The sequence below is a fragment of the Martes martes genome (genome assembly GCF_963455335.1).
Source record: "Martes martes genome assembly, chromosome: 11".
In the NCBI taxonomy this organism is placed as follows: domain Eukaryota; kingdom Metazoa; phylum Chordata; class Mammalia; order Carnivora; family Mustelidae; genus Martes; species Martes martes.
Genome location: NC_137899.1, coordinates 2,468,884 through 2,487,495, shown reverse-complemented (window position 1 = coordinate 2,487,495; position 18,612 = coordinate 2,468,884). Strand labels below are relative to the sequence as shown.

General features: G+C 58.8%; 1 protein-coding gene across 4 annotated transcripts in view; it reads left to right on the top strand.

Moving 5' to 3' along the window:
* TNS3 (tensin 3) overlaps nucleotides 1-18,612 on the top strand; it is a 161,788-nt gene that overhangs the window by 112,000 nt on the left and 31,176 nt on the right. The window lies entirely within an intron of this gene.

Sequence of the window (18,612 nt, the reverse complement as noted above, 5' to 3'; positions counted from 1 at the left end):
CTCCGCTCCGGCAGCGGCTTGTGTGGACACGTTTCCGTGGACACCACGTCTCGGACATGTCAAAAGGCTCGGGGAGCACAGCCCGCTGGGGGCTAACCACGGCCCACGACCTGCGAGCAAGGGGAAAGCTCGTGGGCGCTCGGGGTGCAGTGTCCATGGTTTTGACCTCCTCCCACTGTCCCTTGGAGCTGGAATCAGCCGCTGGCGTGCCCGCCTCACCCTTTACAGAGGAACTGGGGTCTGCGGGGTCAGCGAGCCCAGCTCTGTGCTTCAGGGCCGCCCGAGAGCCCACCCCCGCCACCCATGGTCCTGGATCTCCCCAGGGGGGTGACGACCTCGAGGACGCGTCTGTTGCGGCCCTGGCACACGTCCCCCGTGCTCGGCACAGAGTTCAAGTGCACGCGGGCCCAGGTGAGGGAACAGCAACAGAGCAGCAGTGATGGCGCCGGTCGGCACCCCCTCCTGCGGACACCCCCCTTGCCTGGAGTGTCCAGGGCAGCCCGGCCTCAAGCATGGGGTGGGGGTGTGCGGCTGAAGCCCTGTGTGCGTTTTGAAATCTTTCTTCCCTGCTTGTAGATGCTTTCTGCTGCTCCTTCTCTGCCCTGGGGAGGGCCCGCGGGCGTTCCGTGAGGGGTCCTCGGGCGCCCCGTGGAGGTCGCAGTGAGGACGGCCGGTGCCGTGTCCCTCCTTTCCCCAGAGAAAACCAGATCTGAGTGTCATTTACAGGAAGGGCTGTCCTCGGAGGTCCCATTGGCTTTAAGACCGTACACGCTTCTCTTTGCGTGCGGAGCAGTTAACCCCTCGGCCTTTCCCGGCAGGTGGGGCTGACCCGGCGGCAAGGCAGGGTGTGCGGTGCGGTTCGTGCGTGGGAGGCTGTGGAAGCATCACACCGGCGGGGACACACGCACGGCGTCACGTGTCTGTCTTGCACCAGAACGATGTAGGTGCAGCAAACACAGGGACATGCTTCCGCCTCCACTCGCTCCCCGCCTCCCGGAACCAACCGTGACTCAGGGCTCATCTCAGTGTATTTAGACTAGCTTTGCTGGTGACGGCCGTGGGACATGGGTGATGAGCCCGAGGAAAGAAAATACCAGAAAAACCCTTCGGACTGAGGAGCAGCCCCTGACTGGGCCTCTGGGCTCACTGTGTGGAGGAGCGTGAGGGAAATGTGGAACCTTCCGGAACTTGAGAAAGGCCTGGGAAGGCAGGAGGTCGGCATATTCAGCAGGGGTGCCGGCCCTGGGGCATCAGGCCCGTGGGCACTGTGGCTGGTGTGTCTGTGTGTGGCGCATAGTCTGCACACCCAGCACAGCCGGCACGTCCCAAAAGCCTTCCGTGTGTGAGTCCCTGCGTGGGAGAAGTAGGGCTCTGAGCTCAGATAGGAAAGGTGAGCACGGTCAAGGGGCAGCTGGTGCATCCTAAGAACACCTGAGAGTCCTCTAGATTTCTAATCGGACCGTCCCTGATGCTGTTGGTCCACGAAGGGCTCAGAGACACACACACACAGCATGGACCTCAGAGGTGCCACCGGCCCGGCAGAGCGCGGGGACCCTGCTTGCATGTGGCGGTCCCGTGTACTGGGACTGTGGCAGCTCATGCGTGTGTAGATTACATTTGCCCTGTGGTCTTTGCGGCGTGATTTCTCTCCTCTTGTGGTCACATTGTGGGGTTTGCTGTCCCTGTCGTCCCGCTCACAGGTGGGCAAATGGACACAGGCCCAGCACATCGCCCAAGCCACACAGCGGGCAGGGGGCAAAGCCGGGACTGCGCACCGGCCAGCCCCCCCCCAGCCAGGTGTGCTTTGTTCTACACTGTCAGGTTGGAGGGGGCCCTGACTTGAGTCTGGTCACAGAATAGCTGTGCTGTGCGTAGTTAGTGACCCACTGAACCGGTTGCCTCATCTGCAAACACAAGAATGCCTCATCTGTGACCGGCGCACAGGGTCGGGGTGGGATGTGTTCGGCATCTAACACGGTGCCCGGTTCTGTGTTGTTTAGTGCCAGGTGCCACTGTGTGTATACGTGAAAGTATTTGCTTTAAACCCCTGTCGGGAGGGTGGCGTTGGCCTCCTGGCATGGAGTAGATGTGGCGTTCCCTGTTCCCCCCTGGCAGTATGTCTAACAGATGCCAGGAGGCTGAGCGGTGGACTGGCCTTGGCCCCGGGACCACGGAACCCAGATGGACCACATGCCCGGCTGTGGAACAGGCTTCTGCAGAGCAGAGAGAATGGGTGCCACACAGCGAATGTGACCAGAAACCAGTAACAGAAAGGTAACAGGAAAATGTCCAAATGCCTGGAAATGATGCAGCCCCCTTGCTGATAATTCGTGGGTCCAAGAGAAAATCTCGGGGGAAATCACGAAGTATACCAAAGTGAATAAAATGAAAGTAAAATATTTCACAAGTGGTAGGACAGAGCTCAGAGAGAGCTGAGAGGAACACTCATGGCGGTGAACACATACATTGGGAAAGGAGAAAATCTGAAATGAAGAATTTGAATGCTTGCCTCCAGAACTTAGAAAAAGAAGAAGCAGATAACCCCAAGATCCCCAGAAAGAAAAATATTTATTTTTTAAAGAAAAAAGTATTTAAAATACAAACAGAAATCACTGAAATTATGGATGAGGAAATAATAGAAAAAAGAAATTAAAAAAGAACAGGTTCTTGGAGATGATCGAGAGAGCTGGCCAGTCTTTCCAAAGATGCACGAAAAATAGGGAAGACACAAATTGCTAATATCAGGAACGAAAGGGTCCCCTCACTGCACAGCCTGTAGACAGGAGGAGGACGGCAGTGCCGTACGTAGTGGTTCACCATGACGACGCACCGTGACAACTAGCTCAGTGTGAACTAGGCACTTTGGATGCCCTGTAGCTAGTGAGGAAATTCATCCATGACATACACATTCCCCTTGCCCCCAAAGAATTCTCCAGGCCCTGACGATTCTACTGGGGCATTCAACCAGACATGTAAAGAATTGACACTAATTCTCCACAGCCTCTTCCAGAAATGAAGGGGAAGGAACACATCCCAGTTCATTCCATGGAGCCAGTGTTCCCTGGTACCAAAATCAGACAAAGAGAACAAAAAAGGAACAAGAGGCCGTTATCCCTTATGAACAGACACAAAATCCCTTAACCAAACCCAAGGAAATAGAATAGTAGTGTATATTAAAAAATTACACACTTTTATCAGGTGGGATTTACTCTAGGGATGCAAAGCTCTTTTGCTATTTCAAATTCCATCAATATCATCCATCATATTTAATGGATAAAGAAAAAAAAAAGCCATATGAGTGGCTTTTGCATCTATCAATAGATGCAAAGAAAAAATTTTTTTGACAAAATTTACATCTGTTCTGACTAAAAACTCCCAGCAAAATAGCACAGATGGGACCTTCCTCAACCTAATAGAATCTATTAAAACTGTACAGCTCACACATAATGCCAGAAGTTCTACAAGATTGTCACATGAGAAGAGGAGGCACAAGGCCACAGAGTGGAAAGGGAGAAATAAAACTGTCCCTTTTTGCAAATTCACGATTTTATCTATGTAGAAAATTCCAAGGAATCTAGGAAGAAAACCTCCCAGAACAAGTAAGGGATGTCAGCAGGACTCAGGAGATGCACACAAAAATCAATTATATTTGCATAGACCAGCAGTAAATGTGTAAGACCTAAATTAAATATACAGTGCCATTCATAATAGATAAAAAACCTATATATATAGTTTATATATATATACACACATATATATACACACATATATATATACACAAGTATATATATATATATATATATATATATATATATATAGCGTAAACCTAAGAAAATATGCAAGACTTGTCTGTTGAAGACTCCACAGTGTCAACGGAAGAAACCAAAGATTTAAACAGATGGGGTGGCATACCATGTTCATGGATTGGAAAACCCTGGTGAAGATGTCGGTTCCTCCCAAACTGATACACAGTTTTAACACAGTTCCTATCAAAATCACAGCAAGATTGTTTTTATAGACAAGATAATTTTAAAGTGTATGTGGAGATACAAAGGAAGTAGACTAGCTAAAATAATTTTGAAAAAAGAATAAAGTGAGAGGCATGGATTGACTACTTTCTAGACTTTCTAGGTAACCACAGGAATGAGGACTGTGTGGTGTGGGGCAAGGGACAGACACAAGACCAGGGAAACAGAATGGGAAACCCAAAGATACACCCACACAAATCTACCCAACCGATTTCTCTTGGAAAATATGCAAGATAAGTCAATGAAGGCGAAACCGTCCTTTCAACAAACGGTGCTCACCGTCGAGAAAAAAAATGAACGTCAACCAAAGTCTTGTATCTTATACTGAAGTTAACTCAAAAAGAGATCATAAACAAATATAACACTGTAAAACTTTAAGGAAAAACACATATCAGAAAATCTTTGGGATCCAGGCTACTCAAGGCTTAATTAGATTAGCACCCAAAGTGCAATCCATAAAAGGGAAAATTGGTAAAGTAGGACTTGATCAAAACTGAAGGAATTTTCCATAGGAAGAACCTGCCAGGAGGTGAAAAGGCAGACCACAGACTGAGAGATTTTGCACTCGAAATACTTGGCAGTAGAGAAAGAAATAACCCTATCAGAAAGTGGGTAAGAGCCAGGAGGAGACCTCTCCCTGAACAAGGTGGACGGATGGCAGATACGCACGCGACAGATGCCCAGCATCATTACTGCTGGGGAAACGCAAGAGATCACTGGTGGACCCAGCATAATGGGTGAAATAAAAAATAGTTTCAACACTGAGTGCTGGCGAGAAGTGGAGGCGAGAAGTGGAGGAATTGGAACTCTCCTGTCCTGCTATTGGGGGTGGGACACGTGCAACCTTTCCGTGGGAGACAGTCTGGCACTTTCCTTAAAAAACCTTTACATGTCAATACGTGTGATTCGACGAGGAGCCCAGAGTTTTTATCCCGAAGAAATAGACTGACGCTTGCGCTGAAGCGTGTACCCCGGTGTTTGTAGAGCATCTCTGTGTAATTCCTGACCTCCGCGTATGAATCCAGAATGATCTCAGACCCACAAGCTCAGTGTTGGTCCCACTGGGGGAGATGGGGGGGGTGTGGTTGGAGCTGTGCTGGCAAATTGGGTGGGGACCTTATCGTACTGTTCTGCCTGCTTCTGTACATGTGTGGAATGTTATGTAACAAGGAGTTCAAGTTAAATCCGGGAGCCCTTAGTGGTGAGTAAACATGGGTGTGGTCCACACGTGTGCAGGGGGCACTCCCACTCACCAGCGCTGTCCTCCTGTTTGTATGCGTGCAAGCAGGGACAATGGATCCAGGGATCCCAGGGTGGGGAGAAACCAGTTGGTACTGGTTGTTCTCTGGTGAGGTGGTCTGGAGTGTGTGTGACGGGGAGCAGGGTTCAGGACCCGCTAACTAGGCTAAGGGAGAAATCTCAAGTTCTGACTTGATGGTCTCAGCGCAGGGTTAGTGCGACGCTTAACATAGAATCCCTTCCGCTGTCTCAAAGATAACGGGGTGTCAGCTGAGTCCCGGTCCACCAGGTTGCTTCCGGGACAACCCACAGGACAGGTGTCAGAGACAGGCAGACATCAGCTGAAGGTGGGAAAGACAGATTTCATCTGGTCCTGTGGCAGCAGCAGAGAGCCCAGAGCAGAGGGCCGGTCCATGGATGGAAAGTTCCTGAATGGGATGTCAGGGGAGGGGGATTCTTGCTAACCTGGCCCCACAGGATTCTTGCTGCTGGAGAGCGGAAGCCCAGTGGTCTGGGTAGAGATGACTTTGCAGAATTCGGGCTAAGACAGAGTCCTACAGGGAGAGCCAGTCAAGGCCAAGGTCCAGGCCTCCGGGAGAAGGGGCTCCTAAACCCTGACTCTGGTTTGGTCACGGAGGGACCCTGTCCCAGGTCAGGCCCACCGTGCCCTGCGGCTCTGGGGGCAGCGCGTGCCCTCTGCTCCCCGGCCCACGTGTCCTCTGGGCACCTAGGTTCAGTGCCAGGTGTCCTTGGAGCCTGCCTGGCCCGTCCCCTGCCTTGAGCCCCTCACATCCACCCCTCACCAGGAACAAGCCTCTGCACTGAACAAGCAGAATAATTAAAAAGCATGCCCCAGGGTGCCCCAGGTGCAGAGACAGATGCTGGAATGAGAAGCCAAAGTCCTGGGGTTATGGGGGTCAGCGCTGGGACTGCCCCTCCCTGACCCGCTCCTGCTGCTGGGGGGGGGCAGTAAGCTCCTCTCTCAGCAACCCCCCAGGACAGCGAGGGACCTTTAAGCACTTACCCAAACAATCAGTGTTTAAACATGAATTCAGATACTGTGAATTCTCCCAGAGGTGCTGGTACCAGAAGGATTGGGGACAGGATGGGACTCCGGTGCTGGGGCACTTGGGGCCATGAGCTGGACCCAGGAGTACATGCTGCGAGGTTTCCTGTCTGAGGCATTGAGCCCCATGAGGACAGACACCCGCAGGTCTGCCCCACCTGGGACCCACCAGTGCGAGACTGGGTAGGCAGTGTGTCCAGTGCATTTCTCACCCGCCTGTGTCCCACCCTGGGAGACAGGTGCCCACGGGGACACCGTCCCCAGACTTCTCAGCAATTCCAGATGTGAACCTGTGATACTGTGATTCCTAGTAAGAAAGACAGGCTTGGTCTCTGAGCCCTTTGTTGAGACCGAGCTCCCCAAACCCTTGGAATTCCTTAAGGGGAGGAGGGGAAAGGGGTCTGTTGTGATGCTAAGGAGGTGATGTTTGGGAAGCACCTGGGGCGGGGGGGGGGGGGGTGGTTGCCAGGGGAACCGACCACGTGATGGCAGGGTGGGACCTCTCAGCCCCACCCCCTGACCTCTGGAGGGGAGGGGCCACAGTCTGGGTTAGTCACCCACGGCAGTGATTCATCAGTTAAGTCCCTGTAACGAACCCCCCCCCCCCCAAAAAACCCAAAGGACAGGGTCTGGAGAGCTTCCGGGTTGGTGAGCAGGTGGAGATGTGGGGACCGTGGGCCCTGAGGGGGGCCATGAGAGCCCTGCGCCCCCTCCCCAGGCCCCTCCCCCCGCGGCTCTTCTGTCCATTCCCGAGTTAACCCTTTGATAACAAACCGATCATCCAGGGAGTGAACCGCGCGTCCCTGAGGTCTGTGAGCCGCTCCAGCAACTTCAAGCCCAGCGAGGGGCCGTGGGAACGTCTGGTCTGTGGCTGGTCACTCAGAACCCAGGTGACAGCCTGGACGTGGGGCTGGCGTGGGGAGGGCGGTGCTGGGGGACCGACCCCCGACCAGTGGGTCTGTGTCTCCAGGCAGATGTGTCCGGGTCGAGGTGGATTGCAGGAGCCTGGCCGGCCGCCTCGGAGGGCTGCCTGGTCGGGTGGGGAGAGCCCCACACGCTGGACGTGGGCGCAGCGCCTTTTAAAGCCTCAGTAGGAAACATGCTTCTTGAAACAAGAAAGTTTTGAGTTTCAGTGAAGGAGGGCATCAGTCATAAGAGAGAAAGATACAGGTCAGAGGAGCAGTTAGGCTGCCTTTTCCGACCCGAGCCTCAGTCTGGATATTCACCACGTAAGTGGGGAAGAACGGGGGTGTTTCATCACAAAATTTGTCTCTGGTGTCCGTCAGCTTTGAATGTGATCCGTGAGAGTTTCATTTAGTTGAGGTGAAATTCACAGAATGTGAAACCCGCCGGGAACATGAACCTCTCAGGGGTGGTTAGTGCCCGTGTGGGACCCCACCTTTGTCTGCTGTCACCTGCTGGCCTCTGATGCTTCGCAGGTGGTGTGTAGAGACCCCCCCACCCCGCTGGGGGGGGACTTCCGGCGGCAAGGGAAGTGATTGATGGGCAATGTTAGTTTCTAGAAGGAGGACGCCTTTATACTTTATACAGCCTCCATTTTGTGTTCATTGTTCTGGGGGGCAGGGCTGGTCCTGCTGGGGCCCTGGCTGTCACAGGTGCGGTGTCCCCTCTCCCGTCATGGGGGCAGTCGTGCTGACCAGGAGGGATTCTGATCGCCAGGGAAGGAATGAGCTCGTGGGCCTCCCCCAGCCTCAGGGTACGGGGGCGCGCTGGACGCGGTTTCAGTCGGGTGATGTCTGCCAGAGGGCGTCTCCAGGACCTTCTTGTTGAGAGAGGGACCCGGAGAGAGTACTTGGAGCCCAGTGTTTTATTTTTGTTTAAAAAAAAAAAAGCTGTCGTTCTTCAAAGCTTGACAGATTGTAAAACGCTTCTGCCAGGCGTCCTCTTTCCTTCCTGGAGCCGGCTCTGCTTTTCTTTTGAAACTGCGAAGTTCTGATGAGAATGTTTATAGCAGGAGCGAAGGCTGGATGGGAGCGTGTGACGTTCTTCGACCCCCAGGGCTTTGCACCTTGCAGACCCTGCAGGCGAGCACGCTGGCATGGGGCTGGTGACGCGTTCGTGCGGAGGTGCATGCGTGTGCCCAGACAGGAGTCTCCGGGACCGTGCACGCCCGTGACACCCACTGCAAGCCGGTCCGTGCTGGAGAAGGCCTCTGGGGACTGTGGACCCCTAGGAACCGGTATGGATGGGGCACCAGTGCGCCGGCCCCTGAACCCCGGGGCCCCCGAAGAGGAAAACGAAGAGAGAAGTTTGAGTGTTTCAAGTTCTAGTTAACGATAAAGCCCCCCGCGGGCTGCTGGCGTCCCTGCGCAGCCGGGCCTGGGCATGAGAGCGTCCACCCGCCCGCCGGAAGGCAGCTCTGGAGGCCCGCGGGGTCGGCCTTCCGCACGCCTCACCCCCAGCGGGCCGGCCTGGAAGTGTCCCCACGTGAGCCGGCCGTTTCCCGGCCGCGATGAATGCCGCCCTTTGTGTGCCTGCTCTTGGTTCAGAGGGATCTTTGTTTTCCCCGATGTGTTCCAGTCCGCTCATTTCTTCCCCCTCCGCCCGACCGTTACTGACTCTCAGAGCAGAGTTTCTTCATGTTTCCCTGGTGAGGGGTGGGGTGTGCGCGTCCCCCCCCCCCCGACTCGGAGCCCTGCCAGCCCCAGCCCATGGGGGACAGATTCCGGGGGGCCGAGCCGCCTCCTCGGCTGTCTCAGGACACCTTTTTTTTTTTTTTTAAATCTTTTTCTTTTTTTAAGTTTTATTTATTTAAGAGAGCACAAGCAGGGGGACAGGCCCTCTGCCTCTCATCCCTGGTTCCTGGTCACGGTCCCCCCCGCCCTGAGCCTTTGGGGCTGTTCACCTGAGCCCCTGGTCAGAGAGACTCTGCCCTGCTGAGGTGCGGAGACACGGTCTCGGCCTCAAATGCCATCACATCTGAGCACGTGTCCGCCCACACGTGGAGCAGGGCGCTTAAACGCCGCGCGCGGGAGCACTGCTGGTTGGCCTCGGTCAAGGGGCCCTTTGCTTTGTGAGCATTTACCACGGGTCATGCACTTAACGTGTGCTTCCGTAGAGAACGAGCACGTCGGTAGGAAACCAGGAGCCCCAGAGCTGGGAGAACGTTTCGATGCTCCAGCAAAGCCCAGCGTGTGCTGGGGGCGGGGGTGGCTGTGCGTGAATTTCGCGTGCCCTCGGGTGCAGGCAGTCTGGGCAGGCTTTGGAGGACCCTGACCTTGGGCTGCTGTGAAGTCGTGTCTGCTCTCCATTCCTTCTCTGCGAAAGCAGATGATCAGGCTGGGTCGGAAGCAGCCCAGAGCACGCCTCCCTAGGTGCTGGCGGGCAGGGGATCTCTGGAAAGGCAGGACCCCTGAGGATCCGTGTCCCATGTGTGTCCTGTGGGGCCTTCCTGACACCCCATAGTTCCGTGTTTCTAGGGCAGAACCCCTGCGGGAGACCTGCGTGCGGGTCAGCGGACATCACGTCTGTGTGGCCTGGAGTCCCCTTCTGTAGTCGCAGGAAAGGCTTGCAGTCTGCACGAGTGACCCCCCTGGTCTCAGCGGCTTCCCCTGCGAGGCTCCCCAGCTGGCCCCGCCGAGGGGGGGGGGGCCAGTGGGCACCGTCTGAGCCGAGTGCACGGAGGGAGGGCAGCTGGGCCATGTCCACACTGGACCTGTGACCCCAATGACCGTGGGGTGACCCAGCCGGGGCCCAGCAAGGGTGAGCTCAGCAGCGTCCTCCCGCTGACCCAGGCCCCCTTGCAGAGGGGACAGCAGCCTCAGGAGACAGCGTCCTGCCTTATTCGGAGTTCAGCCGCGACATCGGCTTTGTCCTTGCTGCTACCTCCGAGCACGGCAGAGAGGCAGGCCGGGCAGACGCATCTCCAGAAGGTTCTCAGGTGTCCGTAAACTCCTACCCAGGCAGTCCTGGTCGTGGCATGCTTGCACAAAGTCGCACAGCAGTGGTGTTCCAGAAAGCGTGTCCTGCTCCCCCTCAGCCTCCTGACGGCCGCCCCATGTCCGTCAGCCCTGCAGCGTCTGCCGGGCACCACCGGAAGGGCCCGCCCTGGGAATGGCTTCCTGGGCCTGGCCGCACCACGATCACCTTCCTTTCTCTTCGGGGAGAGTCGGGCCATGGGAAGGGTCCGTCCATCCGCTGGCTGAGGCCATGCCGGGCTGTGGGCAGACGTTTCCGACAGATGCTTTGCTGCCCCTGCCACAGGCACATAAACAAGCCAGAGGAAGTGCCCTGCGCAGACCTGGGGCAGCCGTCCCGGGGCGCTTCCTGGCCAGGAGCTCAGAAAGCTGGTCCTGGGGGGTCCCGGGCATGCCGCGTGAGGGGCTCGTACCCGTGTGCTCCCACCACGGCGGCGAGCGGGCTGGAGGGTCACCCCGGGGCTGGGTGGGCGGCACAGGGTGGTGTGGCTGGCCGCGGCCCTGTGTGTGCACGTGCGGTCCCACTGTGCTGCCGCGGAGGCCCCGCTGGGCTGGGAGCAAGAGATGCGTGTCCTGGGAGGGATGCGTCCCCTTCTCCCCGAGGGTGGGCTCAGGGCGCAGCAGCAGCCTCGGTGCTGGGATTTGAGGGCTGAGTGGGTCTGTGCCCAGCCTGTGGGGCAGGGGGGCGGGGTGCGTGCCTACTCCGTGCTGCGCTTGATGGGCCCACAGCCGAGAGGTGCACGTCTGCTTCTGGGAGCTTCGGTCTCGAAGGCTGCGTGCCTCTGCTGTGCTCTGCGGACCCGTCTGGTTTCAGGCCACGAGGGATGGAGCGCCCGCCTCCATCTGCCCGCTGGGGCTGGTGTTCCAAGTCATGGAAAAATGCAGGGTCATTTGAAATGGGTTTTGAAGAGTGTATAGGAGTTCTTCGCCAGTTTGTTTGGGGCGCTAGCCTTTTAGATGGAGGGAGGAACGTGAACAGAGAAGAGGGAGGAGGGGAGGGTTCAGGCCTGCCAGCGGCCTGTTGGTGGCCACCAGCGAGGGCCCTGGCTGCGAGCTGGAAGGGTGGGGGTGTCAGTCTGCCGCCTCCAGGAAGACCACCTGCAGGGTTTGAGCTGGAGGAGGGGTCCCGGCTGCTGCCCTGGGACAGGGGTGGAGTGAAGGGCTCAGGTGGTGGTGGGGCCCGGTGAGCCGGGTGTCCCCATCCAGGGGACTCAGGTAGACGGGGCCGCGCTGACCAGGGACTCCGGTGGGTGGTGGAGGCCTCTGCGTTGTGAGCACTAGATCCCAGGGGATCGGGTCCACGCCGGGTGAGGTGGTGTGGGGGGGGGCAGGTCCTGGGGCAGCAGACGCTGCCGTGGGGGGTGAGTGGTCCTTGCGTGCTCACTGCTTGCCCCTTGGGTGAGGCTAGCCCCGGGGCTGGACCAGAGCTGGGGAGCTTTCAGCTGGGGGTTTGCAAGAGGTTAAAGCCGGGAGAAGGACTGGAGAGGAAGCGGACCGCGCAGTGAGCAGGCGGGGCCGGCCCGTCTGGAGGCACCCACTGGGCAGGCCGCCCGCGCCGCAGTCCCGGATTCTTTCCCAGCCGCGCTCTCCCGCCGCCCTCTGAATGGGCCTCCGCGGAGGTGGCCGCCCCCTTCCCGCCCCGACCCCCCCCCCCCCCCCCCCCCGGGACACCGGAACCCAGAGTCGCCCTGCCCCGGGGGTGGGGAACGCCGCTCACTCCCAGGGCCGCCTGGGACAGCCTGCCGAGCGCCTTCCGTCCGGCCCGCGACTTCCTGGGCCCTTCCATGGACTGAGCAGCGCCCCGTGCTGCCCAGGTAAGCGCTGCTCTCTCCACCCCGCAGCGGCCCACGGGGGCCCAGGCTGGAACCTGAACTCCCCAGTGGTGGGGGAGGGGGCGGGGGGGAGGAGGATGCGGAGTCCCAGAGCCAGGGAGACCAGAGGGACTTGCAAGGACGGTGCCTCTCCCTGCGTCCCCTGTCACTTGGAGACAGCCCTCAGGGTCCTGCGAGAGAGGCCCCAGCCCCAGCCCCCCGGAGGGAGGGCCCCTCCTTCCAGAAGAAAGCCACGCTTTGTCTTTGCGGGACTTGCTGGGGCAGAGGAGAGCCTGCTTCACAGATGTGTGGCTTTGGGAGCCGGCTGCTCCCAGCACAGCACATTCTTTTGCTAAAACCAAGAAAGCGCGCCTGCCCCCTTCCACGGCTGCCACCGTCTGCCACCACCGTCTGCCACCGTCTGCCGCAGGACCCCAGGGAGGTCGGCTGGCCCCTCACATGGGCCCCGGGGCTGCATCCTGGTGCTGGGCCCCTGCTTCCGGGGAGGAGCAGGGCTGTCGGCCGGCCGAGGCGGAAGGCGGGCACCAGGGGCAACGTGGGGTTTCAGGATGGGGTTTACTGTGGTCCCCATGTGGCTGGAGCCAGAGGGAGCACGTCTGAAGGAGCCCAGGACTTCAGCCCAAGACCCACAGTCACGGCATGACCTGCTCATGTCATTATGTCGGGGGGTTGTCAGGGTCTCTGCCTGCCGTCCGGGGTCTGCCCTCCCACCTGGCCCAGGTGAGCCTGCAGGGTGTGGGGGTGGGGCTGGGACCCAGGGCCATGCATGCTGTAGCTGGAAGGATGGGGACCGGTAAGAGGGAGAGACAGGAAAAACCCCAAATGGCGCTTAGCGCAAAAAGCCCTGTAGTCTCTTAGAAAGTGAAGCCCGAGCTGGTCATTGTCGCCTTCTGGTTCTTGCCGCCCTCAGGTGTCGCGCGCTCCCCCTCCCAGCACTGCCAGAGCCGTCCCCTCCCGACTGCAGGCTCGCGTGGGGTCCCGCGTTGCCTGTTGTGCACGGGAGTCGTTTCTAGTGAATTTCGTGTGCGGGTCGACAGACGAGAGGTCGGGGAGCACGGGAGTATTGCTGTGACCCCGGAGATGAGGTTTGAGGGTCTCAGTCCGTTGATTCCGGGGGAGGGTCATTCCCTCCCTCCGTGTCAGTGGCCGGGTGGGACCCCAAGGCCGCATCCTACGGCATCTGGGGGAAGAGGCAGGAGGGTGGGGCGATCTTACCCCCAAGTTCTGACTCTGACACCTGCCCCCTGTGGGGACAGAGCGCAGCCTCCCCAGTCCCAGACACCACTGCGGGTCTCCTCGGACCGAGCCTCTTAGCTCGCCTTGCCGCGCAGAAGCTCTGTGTCCCTGTCTGCGACGCGGTGCTGATGGTTCGCCCGTGGAGACCTTTCCTGAGGGTTAAATCTGGCGATGCCCACACGCGGCTTAGCCCAGTGCCGGGCGGGCGGTGGTCGGTACCGAGCGAGAAGCTTTCTGCAGTTCTTTGTCGAGAAAGTTTGCCTTGTAAACCGGTTTTGAGAAATACGGTAACAGCCCTGGACACAGATAGCCGCCCAGCTGAGCTGGAGGCAGGACGGTGGCCAAAGGATGTTCAGTGACCAGAGGTTGGTGGCCCGGCTGGCACTGGTGCCGAATTCCTCCCCAGTCACTTTGCCTCCTGTCCCCTGAGACGGTTGTCACTGCTGGTCTTCTCCCTTGACATAAAGGTAACGGGGTCACAGGGACAGTAAGAGGTGGGGTCCAGACGACCCCTCGCACGGACCACGCCCTTCCTGCTTCTCGTCCGCGCCCACTGAGGCGTCCATCCTGCCAGGATGTAAGCTTATGAGCGTGGACTTAAGACTGGCAGAACTGGCGCGACCTCCCATCCTGCCCCTAGCTAGCGGCTACTGTCAGCCTGGAACTGTGTCCTCTGTCTGATGTTTGATGGGTGGTTAGCCTCAGGGAGAGCCGGTGGGCGCTGGGTGGGGCAGCTGAACAGGAAGCAGGTAGACCGGGGGAAGGAAAGCGACATGAATTCAGAAACTCAGTGGGAGGGAGTAGGGTTGGAGGAACCAGGGATGAGCCGGCTTTCCTGGGTGGCCGAGTGCACACAGAGAAGCTTCCAGAATGCTGTGGAGCTGTTTGACAGCTCTGCAGGGGTAAGGAGAAGCGTTGCCCGAAGACAAGATGCGGGCCTCGCGGCCCGTCCTTGTGTGCGTTGTAGGCGCGGGCCCGACGTGACACAGTCTGCCATCCCTCGTCCTTCCAGAAGGATGCAGCTGTCCAGCTGCCCCGTCCCCTCTGCTGTCTGTCAGCTTCCCGTGTTCAGCAGGCTCGCGGCGGCCCGTGGGCTGGGGGAAAGCAGGCCAGGAGTATGATGGCGGCGGCAGAAGGAAAAGCGCGGTAGTAAAGTTCCGTGCGGACTGTTGGCAGTGACACTCGTCTTGTTCCCGTGAGAAACTTTGAAAACTTAATAGGAGACATTTAAAAAGATACAGTAAAGGAACAGAAAGACGGTGTCGCTGGGTAGGAAGGTGACGCCGTACAGGTGTCAAGTCTTACCAACCTCGCGTGTGTACTTGGGGTGATTCCAATCCAAACCCCGACAGACCTGTTTTCAGGGAAATTTCGGGGAGGTGGTTTTTGAAGTCCAGTAGTGAAGGATCTTGGTTGGCCGGGGGACCGTCGGCCGAGGCGAGGACTTGCCGGGGAGCCGGGGCGCTGAGCAGGCGGGGCCGGACCGAGGATGGGCCCGTGGGTGCTATGGAGGGAGATGGGAGGCACCCGGCGGGCTCACAGCCACTGGAAGTCTGGTTCCAGGAAACGGGGTGCAGCCCGTAGGAACAGGGCTGCTCTGCAGAGAGAGATGGGGCAGTTTCCTGCATGGACAGAAGCAAAGTGGGCCCCTTTGTGCCCTCACAGGGGTCACGTGCAGGTGCGGCAGGGCCCGGAATGTCAAGCGCGTTCTCCCTGTGCGTTTCTCTGCTGGCTGCCCTGGGTCTCACCCCTGCTTCTCTGTTCGCCTTACTGGAGCTCCGTCAGCCTGCTCCAACGTCCCCTCTATGTTGCGTGTTCCACACCTTCGGGTTTGCATTCTTCCTAGAAAACGTGCTCTGGCCATTCGTGAAGGGCGGGTTTGGAAGCAAGTCCTGTCCATTTGTCCGTCCTCTGCGAATGTCTTTTCTGCCCCGTTGCTGGGGGGTATCTTGGCCGCACGTGGAGTTCCCAGAATTCCTACTGGACGGTTCTTTTCCGTTGGTAGGTGGATGTCAGTGCTGCCCCTCAGTGGCCTCTGGGGTTGAGGTGAAGAGTCACCCGCATTCGAGCCGGCACCCGCTGTGCGGGACTCGTAGGAGGCCCTGCCCTGGTCTTTGGAACCCACGTCCCGACGGGTGGGTTCCCTAGTGTCGGTGCTGCTCTGCGGCTCCTTGGCTCCTTGAATCAGAGGTTGTGCCCTTGGCCCACTGGGGGCGGGGTGGTCAGATGTGGTTTCTTCTCACGACCTCCAGCCGGCACTCCCTCCCCTTCTGGGTCTCTGGAGGCACAACCACGGGCTCCTCCGTTACTGGCCCAGGGCGCCCAGGACTCCTTCTTTCCTTCTAGTCTGTTTGTGCTGCTCACACGCGGTGAAGACCCCCACCGGGCCCTTGAGCCCAGGCTCCTCCCTCAGCTGCTGGGCTGCTGCTCACGTCTCTCTCCCTGTATCTTTCAGTTCAGTGATTTCTACTTTTGTGGTAACTTTTACATCCTTGTTGAGATTTTGGTGTTTTTTTTTGTTGTTGTTTTTTGTTGTCACTTCCTTCAAGAGAACGCATCGTTGTCTGCTGGAGCCTGGGTATGAGCTGCTGGATAGTTCCGGCACCTGCTTTGTGTCGACGCGGCCCTCGTCCGCTGCCCACTCTCATCCGAGTGACTGTCCCCATCCTCGTGTGATGAGGGGGTTTCCGTTCATCCTGGGCTTCCCGAGGCCGTGGGAGGAGGCTCAGATTTCTGTAGTCTGGTCTCCTTTCTGTGGCAGTCAGCGCTCCTGACCAGGCCCGTTTGCAGCCACAGGGTGCTGAAGTTCACCTTCCCACCGGCCCCGCCATTCTGTCCCGAGACTGGCTCATGCTTCCGCTGCTCAGGTGTAGACTCGGAGTATCTCCTTCTCCGGGAGGCTGAGAGGGTCAGAAGTCACATGGTCCCCGTCAACCGTGATCGTTCTTTGTAACAGATGACGGGAGACACGAGGTTGTCCGCCCGTGTTGGGGCGGACACTGTCTGGGAGCCTCCAACGGGGAGCAGCGCCCCAGTCCTCGGCCGCGGATTTCAGTGTGCCCTTGTGTTTGGACAGAAGGAAGCGTGGAGTTCAAGGACGTCACCCGGGTCTGTGGCGGGCACTTGACCCTCCAGTCGCTGGTTTCCTCCTCCCCCCACGTCGAGTGGTTTCCTGCGTCTCTTCCTGCGGGAGGCCCCCTTCTGGGGCAAGGGTCAGACGCGTGCTGCCCGGTTCCGCCACCGTCCAGCCTTGCCTCCCGTGGAGGGAGCACCTGTCTCGGGCTGTGGGTGCACTCAGTCCCCTCCTTAAGTGGCGGGTCAGCTGCTCATTCGGAGCAGTTTGAACACTTTTCTAGTGTTTGCACGTGTGTCCATAAAGCCCAGGCCTTCACGGCTGGCTCAGCTGGGGCTCATGTGTGGGGCTCACGTGTGGGGCTGGTGCACGAGCCAGTGCTGGTGCCTGGCCGCCGGTGCTGGTGCACGAGCCATGGGCCCCTCAGAGTCCCCGTGTGCCCACAGGCCACCTGGTGCCCACAACACTGAGCGTTAGCAAAGACACCTCGCTCACCGGTGTGACCAGCCTGCCCGTCGGAAATGCTGTCAAATGGGAACCCGAGTGAAAGCCCTGGAGGGAAGGCAGCAGGGTCCGGGAGCTGCCCTCTCGTCCCCTCGGGGGTTCCCGGTGCCCCACCAGGCCACAGGGCCATTGCATGATGAGGACGGGATGGCGGGTGCCACGGACACTGTGCTGTCTCTGCGAGGTCACCCGGAGCCCGTGGGCAGGCGCTCTGCCGCGTTGGCCTGCATCCCTGGGCGTCTGCAGGTGGCCTCCCCCCAGACCAGGCTCCTTCCATTTCCGGTTCCTCATTGTGGACGGTGGTGAGCACCGTCCGTGTCCTCTCGAGGAGCCCTCCTGAGAGTCCTTCCCAGCCTGCCATTTCCAGGGAGGCCACGTTGCCCCAAGTTGTCCTCCCCGTGCTGTGGCTGGATTGGGTCCCTCCCCAGAAGCTCACGTAAACCTCCAAACCTCAGACTGTGGCTGCGTTCGGGGTGCGGCTTTTGCTGACATGATTAGGCCTCGGTCCAGCGTGACTAGAGTCCTCGTAAGCAGAGATCAGGACGCAGACACACGGAGGGACCCGTGTGGACCCTGTGAGGACCCGGGGAGGAGACGGCTGTCTGCACGGCCGGGAGAGGCCTCGGGAGGGACTGGCCCTGCCACACCTGGATGGGGGGCGTCCAGCCTCCGGGACGTGCGGGCACATTCCCGATGTGCAAGGCTACCGTCGGCCGTGTGAGTGGCCGCCCGCGCTGGCTGATGGCACCTGCTGTGTGGGAATGCGGGGTTCCGACCCAGGGAGGCCGGGTCCGGCTGAAGAGGAGCGTGTTCCGCTGCAGAGCTGAGACCGGGGACGTGGGCGTGGCGCTGGGGTCCCATCCGGCAGGCGAGGCAGGGAGTTTCTGGAAGACGTGGCTTCCCAGCCTGTCAGCTCGGGATAGCCCGTATTCTGAGCGGGTTTTTTGAGGACCAGGTAAGCCTGGGAATTGGCACACGGACGGTCATTACTGGTAACAACCGATGCTCGATGACAAAAGCTGCTTTTCTCACAAAAACGTCTTCTGCGTCTCTGCTTCACGCACTCCCCAGCGGCAGGAGCGCGAGGAGCTGGTGCTGTTAACTGAGGCCGAGACGGGCCGCGCTGACCTCCCGGGGTTCGTGGTCTCGGGATCCCGTGGTCCCAGCCGGGGGTTGGGCGTGCTAAGTGCGCCGCTACCTGGGTTTAGGGTCTGAGCACTGATGACCTCTTGCGAACCCCAGACTTAATGGTTTCTGAAATTAGGGCAGAAACCTCCCATTAGCCATCTGGGGTCCCCGTGGCCACCTACGCTGGGGCATACGGGTGGCGGGTCCCCAGATGGCAGGGATTCTGGGAGACGAGCATATCGGAAGGACGTTGAGGATTTTTGTCTGATTTTCTATGGGAAATGAGGTTTAGCGGTCACGGCCGAGAGGCAGGTTCAGTGCCTGGGCTCTGTGAGTGTAATGGTGAGTTTCCGCCGCGCAGTCATGCCGGGAGGAGGGCGTCCTGCGGCTGAAGGCTCCTCGGGGGCCGCGTGTTGGCGGTCGCCTTCGCCAGGCTGAAGGCCCTTCACACCTTTCCGCGGAAGGTCCATGGCTGACTTGAGCGTGAAGCCTGTGGCACTTCCAGAGGAAAGCCAGATGTGCTGGGGTTTGTGCCTGAGGGAAGAAAGCATCAGGATTCCTTGTCCGG